The following is an 8,270-nucleotide window of genomic DNA, read 5'->3' as shown; positions in this document are numbered from 1 at the left end:
GCCAAGCAATGGCCATGACTCATCCACATGGCTGACACTGACAAAGGTTCTACAATCTGAGGTACAGAATCTCAGCATAAATCTTGAGGGGATTTGACTGACCTTATCAGACCCAAAAGCTACAACTCTTGTTGCATAGGTATTGCTTTATCTTGGTCTTAACCATCCAGCAGAAAAATATAAAAATGAAGTATAAGAGATAAAGCCATGTGGGGCCAGGGAGATATCTCAGTGGAATAAGCATTTCCCTGGCAAGCGCAAGGGCCTGAGTTCAATCCCCGGTTCCGAAAAAAAAAAAAAAAAGAGGTAATGCCATGCTGTTATGTTGAGCATTAGGGGACTCAGGTCAACAATTTCTGACATTGCCAGTCAAGCAGAAGACCCAGTACTATTATGGACTGCTGGACTCTTTTAGAATATTTTGCTGAGTTAACACACCTATAATATTGAAATAACGGAACTTAACAAAAAAAAGGGAATACAGATGAATGTCCATTTTGTATCTGTGTATTCAAAATGGTTAGGATAGATATATAGTTGCATTCTCTCAGTGAATAGAGGGATTTGTTCTAATGGTGTTTGTAAATAGGATATCAAGTCTGCATTTTGTACAGCAATTAACCACTAGGAAGAATGTATGCAGAGTGTTAATTATTGAAACTGTCCTACCAATTTGGTTTGAAACTGTCTCATTGCTATTTGTTTCCCAATAAAATTATGGAAAGAAAAATAAAAAAATAAAAATGCTGCTGTAGGGGCCGGGGAGGTAGCTCAACGGAATGAACACTTGCCTGGCAAGCACAAGATCCTGAGTTCAATCCCCGGTACTGCAAAATGATGATGATGATGATGATAATAGTAATGCTATGATAGCATCAAAGATAAATTTTGTATATGCATATGGCAACAAACGTTATGATAATTCTGTGACAATCTTAGATAAGAAGGTAAATAATATCCTATGGCCAGCCAACTTAGGACATTTCAGTTTGCTTAAAATGACTTTTTCAATATTGTAACTGACATCTAAGTTTGGAGTGCTTAAAACTACAGTGGGATGCTTTGAAGACTACATACCTTGCCACGTGCCCCTACAGACACGCATGTCCACTAGGTTCCATTATCAAAGGTCTTTTTCCACATGCATGTTAAATCAACAACAGGTGGTTGATTTTAATCCAAACTAACATTTTCAGGGATGCCACAGAACCACATCATTTTATTTCTTTTTTTAAATTTTTATTTATTTATTTATGTGGGGGGGGCAGCTCAGCCCACCAGGGGGTGGGGCTGGCTGGCATGTGGTGCTGGGGGATTGAACCACAGTCCCTGTGCTTTGCTAAGCTTGTTCTAAGTAGGTGCTTTAGACCAGAGCCATCTCACCAGCCCCCACATCATTTTATTTCTGTGAAAATGTTCTAAATTACTCAAAGAGAGAATACACAGCAATTTCTTAAGGCAAGATAGAGCTTATATTGATTATTTTCACTGAATCATATGTAGGTTCAGGAATGCTCACACAAATAATGACAGCTGTCCCATTTAATAAGAAGAATCACATGTCTCCATAACCGATTCAGACATAGACATAAATGTAGGGAAGAATTGCCTCTTAGAATACAATCAAGATATATAAATAGGAGTTAAAGTGGCCACAGGAACACTGCTACATGGCAAGTTTCACAAAGGCTTTGCTGAATTCCCAAACTGTTCAGCACAATAACTAAAAAGATGAATAACTATTAATCTTTGCTTGGCTGGGTGTGGTGGCATGCATCTGTAATCTCAGCACTCAGAAGGGAGCCTGAGGCAGGAGGTCAAGTAATTGGAGGCCGGAATAAGATACAGTGAGTTAAAGACCAGCCTGAACTACATAGTGAGGTCTGTCTCAAACAAATAAAAAAAAACCACAAAGTTACTTATTCTGTTTATTCTTGAAAAAGAATACCCTACAAGAAGTAATCAAAATAGAGTAAATGTTTACATTTTAAAAATGTATTACAGTAATAGACAGATTGCTGTTAATCTCTCTCAAAACACTTTGAACAAATTTACTTTGTCATTTTTGACACATTCTGAAGAAGTTCCACAAGAACTCTTTCATGAGTGTCTTTTGGAGAAGAGAAATATATTAGTGAATGCTGCCGCTGAGTGTTATCTGATAAAAAGGCAGCTTTATAAAAATTTGTAGTGTATTCTCAACTGCCTTATTCACTGGAACTGACTCTGTCCAATGTTTAACTCTTTCCCAATGTCAAAATGGCCATGAAAGATTAATGTTTTGGATCAACTCAGAACATTAAGGCAGCCACAACAGTGCAAGTAAAGACACATATGAACAAGAATTTCTGGAACAGCTTCAAAAAGTGTCAAGAATGGTTCAGAGAGGAAGTATTTTGAGGGGAATTAATGGCAATGTCTATTTTTTAAAAAATACATTTAGTAAGGGTCTATAGGATCTCACTACATAGGTTGACTCCTAGGGATTCTTCTGTTTTCAGCCTCCCAAGCGCTGGGACTACAGGTGTGCGCCACTACGCCCAGTCTCAGTACATGTCTCAGCGCACCCCGGCAGGCAGTATGGCTTGCTGGGGATCAAACCCTGGTCCCTGTGCCTGCCTAAGCAGGCAATTTAGTCTGCTGAACTAGCAGGCTAGCCCTCAGCAATGTCTATTAATGAATTTTTAAAAATCAACCTATACAAGGTGTAGGCTTATATTTTGTAAATAGTTTTTCTTCAATAAATTTAGGCTTCCAAGTTAAGGAATGATGTATGCACTGTTTTTAACTATTAAAAGAATATTTTAACACTATTTTCCTTTGAACTTATTCCATCCTTGTCTGTTAGGATGTGATTTTGAAAACTGTCAAAGTTGGAAAAAGTATAGTGAAATGAAGATTCAAACTTTATTGTAGTCTACCAAAATCTACTTTTTAAACTAGATTTATCTCTGGAAAAAAAAAAAAACAGAATTGGTCTATTAAAGACACAACAGTCAAAATCTGGTATTCCTTCTTTCCTCCATCAAAGGAATATATAAGGCCTTTGGTCAATGCTTGAAAAGTTGCCATAAACTACAGGCTTCACATCTCTCACTTCTACTCTCCAGGGTGCTGAGGACCACACATGTGGAGGACCATGCACCTGCTGGATTGATGCCTGGCCTGCAAAGCAGAATCCACATCCACACTCACCTGCCCTGAGCAAGATCTACTGCAGACATCAGTAGGGGGGAAAAAAAATGTTGTGTCTTGCTCCACTCCCCTTAACCTTGTGGCTGCACTTTGGTGGTTAAAGAAGCAAAGAAAAGTTTTATATCTCTGCTCCTCAGCCCAGGAAACTGATCTCCAGCAAGGTGTGACCCACCCAGTGTGAGGCCTGGCTTGCCTGAGGTAGGACAAAAGAAAGAATGACAGTAATATAGGGGCATTAGACTCCCAACCTGAAAGATACCTGGGCAGAGTTAGTGTTCTCTAAAGCCAAAGAATGAATTTTAGGAGAAATGAAGGTTAAGAGCAGAATATATTTACTGGAGAAAGAAAGCTCCCATCCAAGTGAAGGACAGAAGGGGGACTGGGGCAGGTTGCCCTCAAAGCTATGTTTTCCAGGGATATTTATAGAGTAAAACCATGTGGTGAGGTGGGTCTAAGGTGAGAACATGGGAACTCATTTAGGTGGGCATGAGGTGGGACAAAACTATGGTCAACCAATGAGATTACAAGTACAGTTGCTCAGGTAAAATTGATTAAATCCAGGACTGAATGGGGAAGTGAGTCACATAGCAAGCAGGCATGGTAAGAGGGCATGAATACAGAACAGGGGCTTTTCCTGTAGGGGGCTGGGTTAGTGACTTCCAGATGTCCCTAAGGTGAGAGACTCACTTAGAATATCAATGCTGGATGCCTATCTTTTAGGGAGGTGAGTGGCTGCATTTGTTTACTCTTTTGTCTGGAGATCCGGATCTGGCCCACAGCAGGGGACTCTCTTTCCCAAAGTTGCGAAGTCATCTTGTCTTCCAGACTATTTCCTTGAGGGCCTAGCCCTGTCTGACTGTCTAAAATGTTTCTACCTAATTCAGCTACCTGCAACAATAGGTCGAAAAGAAAGAAGAAAACATCATATTTTAAAATCGCACTTTTAAGATCAACTGCAGTTTCGGAACACAACATAAGTTACTCAAAATTACAATGGCTTGCTAGGAAACACACTCAACATAGATCAAAAACCCTTGGAGGCGTTTTGAAGATACAGGAAGCCTGTAACTTATGCCCTGTGATTTTCACCCCTAAATTGAGCCCAGACTACTCCTGATACTTTAGATTCATAAATTCCACAGACTTCCATCCTCAAGTAAATAGCAGTGGTATTGGATTGCTAAACTTCAAACACATGCAAATAGCTCGCACTCTGACCCACCCTACTAATAAGTAATGTGACAGACAGTAAGAATACACATCCTGGATCATCCAGGCACTCCCAAGTTCACATTAAGTATCTCCAAACCCCAGACTGTGTCCCTCTCTTCAGGGTCTGTATTCTGTTCTCACCACGTACTTTTTCAGCTCTGCCTAACAAAATCTGTCTAAACCTCTCCCATATTAGTCCTAAAATTCCTGGACAACACAAGACAAGGTGAAGTTCATTGAGATCTCCTACAGGGAGGACCTCCTCAGACTCCCATACGGACCATTTCTGTTCCAAGAATCAAAAATGGGAGGAGAGGGGCTGGTGAGATGGTTCAGTGGTCTAAAGCACCTACTTAGAACAAGCTTAGCAAAGCACAGGGACCACGGTTCAATCTCCCAGCACCACATGCCAGCCAGCCCCGCCCCCTGGTGGGCTGAGCTGGCCACACACACACACACACACACACACACTAATAAAATAAATTTTAAAAAAATGGGAGGAGAAGCCCCTTTATGGCACTTACAAGGATTAGGAAGATAGGTAGAGGTTTTTTCCTGTGTGGACTACTTTGAAAATGTGAACAGTGGAGCACACAAGTACCCCATTATCTCTTCCCAAATATTTGATCTTGACATCTGTTGGGGTGAAGCGCTATAGAGATGAGGCCAACTTTGTCTCTGTCCCCTGAAGGTTGGAGATTGTTTCTGCTGCAGTAAACTGATCATAGATGGATGGGAGGAAGAACATGTGAAGTACTAAGTGCAAGTATATGATGTACAAGGGATTTGCAAGGAGAAAAAGGGAGTGCCTAGTAATCCAGTGAAAGTCAGAGGTTCACATGCTCTTTGTAGAAGACAGGAACATTGTGAATATAACACATCTAGAGGAAAATAAATTATTTTTCGGATAGCTGAATGGACTGGGAGAACAGACAAGAGCCTAGGATAAAGTGATCTCAAGAGGAGGAAGTGACAGACTACTGGGAAGGGGAGAGATCAAGAACACTGCAAACACTTGTTGCTATGCAAAACCCTCAGAAAAATGGGTGAAAGCCTGCCTGGGCAGGTGTTATGATGATAGCGTGCAGCTTATTCTCTGATGATTAACCTTCCCTGGTTAATGAGGTTTCACTGCGCCTACCTAAGACAATTGGTTCCTTTTGGAGGAGTGAACTCCCTGTGACAGTTAAGCCTCATTGTCAACTTGACTGGACTAAGTGGCTCCTAGAGAGGTGAGTAGATCTATGATGCTCTTAGCTGAACATCATAAGAGCATGAGCTCTTAGCTGATGCTCTTGTTAGCAGGTGGGGCCCAGTTAAAAGTGGGACCCCCGGGCTTTGGATGGTGGCTCCCTTAGATCCCTTGCTGCCTCTGTGCCCTTGCTCTGACTCCCAGCTGCTGGGAATTGGTCACCTTTGCTCATCACATCCTTCTACCATGATTTTTTCTGCTTTGGAACCAGCTAATTTAACCTCTCCTCCTTTTAGCTGCAAGTGTTGGGCATTTTTGCTCTAGCAACAGGAAAATGAATACATTCTCTCACATCAGCCTGTGGAATTGCAGAGAATGCCCCACCTGTGCTGCAGGAAAGAGGATTAGGTGACCAGAGGCAGGGAAATCTTGTGGTTGTTTCTTTAATTTACATCAGAGAGCCACAATGTGGGGTATTGTTTGCAGAACCACAAACACTGTCAAGCCTGATGCCACCAGGTGCCAGGCTGGCCCACTCCAGGGTGGAAGCTGAGTAGGTCTGTTCCTACGTCCACAGAAGGATCGGTTTTTGCATCCTTTAAGAACCTGTGTGTTGGGGCTGGTAAGATGGCTCAGTGGTCTAAAGCACCTTCTTAGAACAAGCTTAGCAAAGCACAAGGACTGTGGTTCAATCGTCCAGCACCACATGCCAGCCAGCCCCGCCCCCTGGTGGGCTGAGCTGGCCACACAGACACACACACACACACACACACACACACACATAAATAAATAAATTTTTTTAAAAAAGGAGTCAATACAGGGGCCGGGGAGATGGCTCAGTAGAATAAGCACTTCCCTGGCAAGCACAAGGGCTTGAGTTCAATCCCTGGTTCTGCAAAATAAATAAATAAATAAATAAATAAATAAATAGCAAGAGATCTGTCCACACAATACCATGGCAACATCCTCCATAAGTCCGGCTGTAGGTGTAGAGCCCACAGCAACTCTGTATCATGGATCTGAGCTGGAAAAGCCCAAAGGTCAGTGCTAGAAGCTAGAAAGCCTGTGGCAGCAAGCTGAAGGGTCTGCCCTGGAGCAAGGAAGCAATGTTCAAGGTGAGGACCAGAGCTCTCCCGAAGAGAACTACAGCCATCCTCAGTGACAGCAAGGCCCCAAGCTCCTCCAGCGATAAGCATAGCTGGGTTCATATCAAGAAAGCCAGCAAATCAAATCAAACTTCTTCAGGAGAATCAACAGCCTGCCACTTTCTCTCCAGCTCTTTTTTATGCAGTTAGCACAATCCCCAAGTCAGCCCTTCACACCCAGCACCACACTGATTCAGTTCAGCTGGGTGTTACAAGTTGCCCAGTAGTTGCCAATACACTGCACCAGTGTAGTCTGGTGTAGACACTAGTATAAGAGATGGATTGATAGTTGGATGAATGCACAGAGCAGCATAAGCAAATGGAGCCAGTACACAGACAAAAAGTACTACAGGCTCATTTAAAAATAGTGTTAAAATATGAAGTTAGGTAGCACTAAAGTTGTAAGAAATTTATCTGAGCTCAGAGAGATTCATGTATTAGACAGCACCACAATACAAATAGTATAGACACCACCAAGGGGCATGAAAGATGGCCGTGGAGACAAGACAGAGCATACTTGATTCTTTGTCTCTAGTTAGAGGCCAGCTGATGGTTTCAGACTAGTTCAGCTGGTTTTGTTTTACTCTTTCCATGAGTTGGTTTCAGTTTGTTCACACGGGAACCCGTGTCACTGGAGCAGAAAAGAGAGTTCCTAATTAACTTTGCAAAAACAATAGTAAAATAGCTGGTTCCTGATGTCACAACTACATAATCACCACACATGCCAAGACCTCCAAGCGACAATTAACTCAGTGACATATAAATCGGATGCCCGTGTGTTCTTTAAGAAACAGTTCTTTCTTTTATTTTTTTTTTGGCAGATCCGGGGATCGAACTCAGGCCCTTGTATTTTCCAGGGAAGCACTTATTCCTCTGAGCCATGTCCCCGGCCCCTACAGTTGTTTCTTTTTCTTTTCTTTTTAAAAAATTTTATTTATTTATTTGTGTGGGGGGGGGCAGCTCAGCCCACCAGGGGGCAGGGCTGGCTGGCATGTGTTACTGGGGAATTGAACCGCGGTCCCTGTGCTTTGCCAAGCTTGTTCCAAGTATGTGCTTTAGACCACTGAGCCATCTCACCAGCCCCAGTTGTTTCTTAATATAATGATTCTTTATGTGCAAAAATAAAGTAAGCTCATGCTTAAGGCATTACATCTCTTCTATCCCAAAGGGCTCAGTGCCTCTTTCCAAAGCAGCCCCAGCCTCTTCTCTGCATCATTTATCTAATGCCTCCTCCTCCTCCTCCACACATGTGCTGCTTCCTCAGAGGGCATCACTGTTTTGAACTAAGATGAGATACAGTTCTTCCCTTGGTGCCACCTAAAGCTTAGATACGGTGGACATGAAAAACATGCATGCTCCGCAGGCCTGTGGAATAGCAACGTATTATTTTCGTTCTCCTTTCTTTTTCCTACCTCTTGTGCTCTCGGAAGCTCCTCCAAGGTTCTGTTTTCCCTCCTCCTTCTTTTTTTGTTTTTTGTTTTTTTTTCTTCCTCGAATATCTTCAGGGCACTTTTGGCCAGCGGGAG

Source organism: Octodon degus, unplaced genomic scaffold (genome assembly GCF_000260255.1).
Source record: "Octodon degus isolate 3935 unplaced genomic scaffold, OctDeg1.0 scaffold00028, whole genome shotgun sequence".
Classification (NCBI taxonomy): Eukaryota; Metazoa; Chordata; class Mammalia; order Rodentia; family Octodontidae; genus Octodon; species Octodon degus.
The sequence above is the reverse complement of the archived record's forward strand: the minus strand, read 5'-3'. Positions refer to the sequence as shown.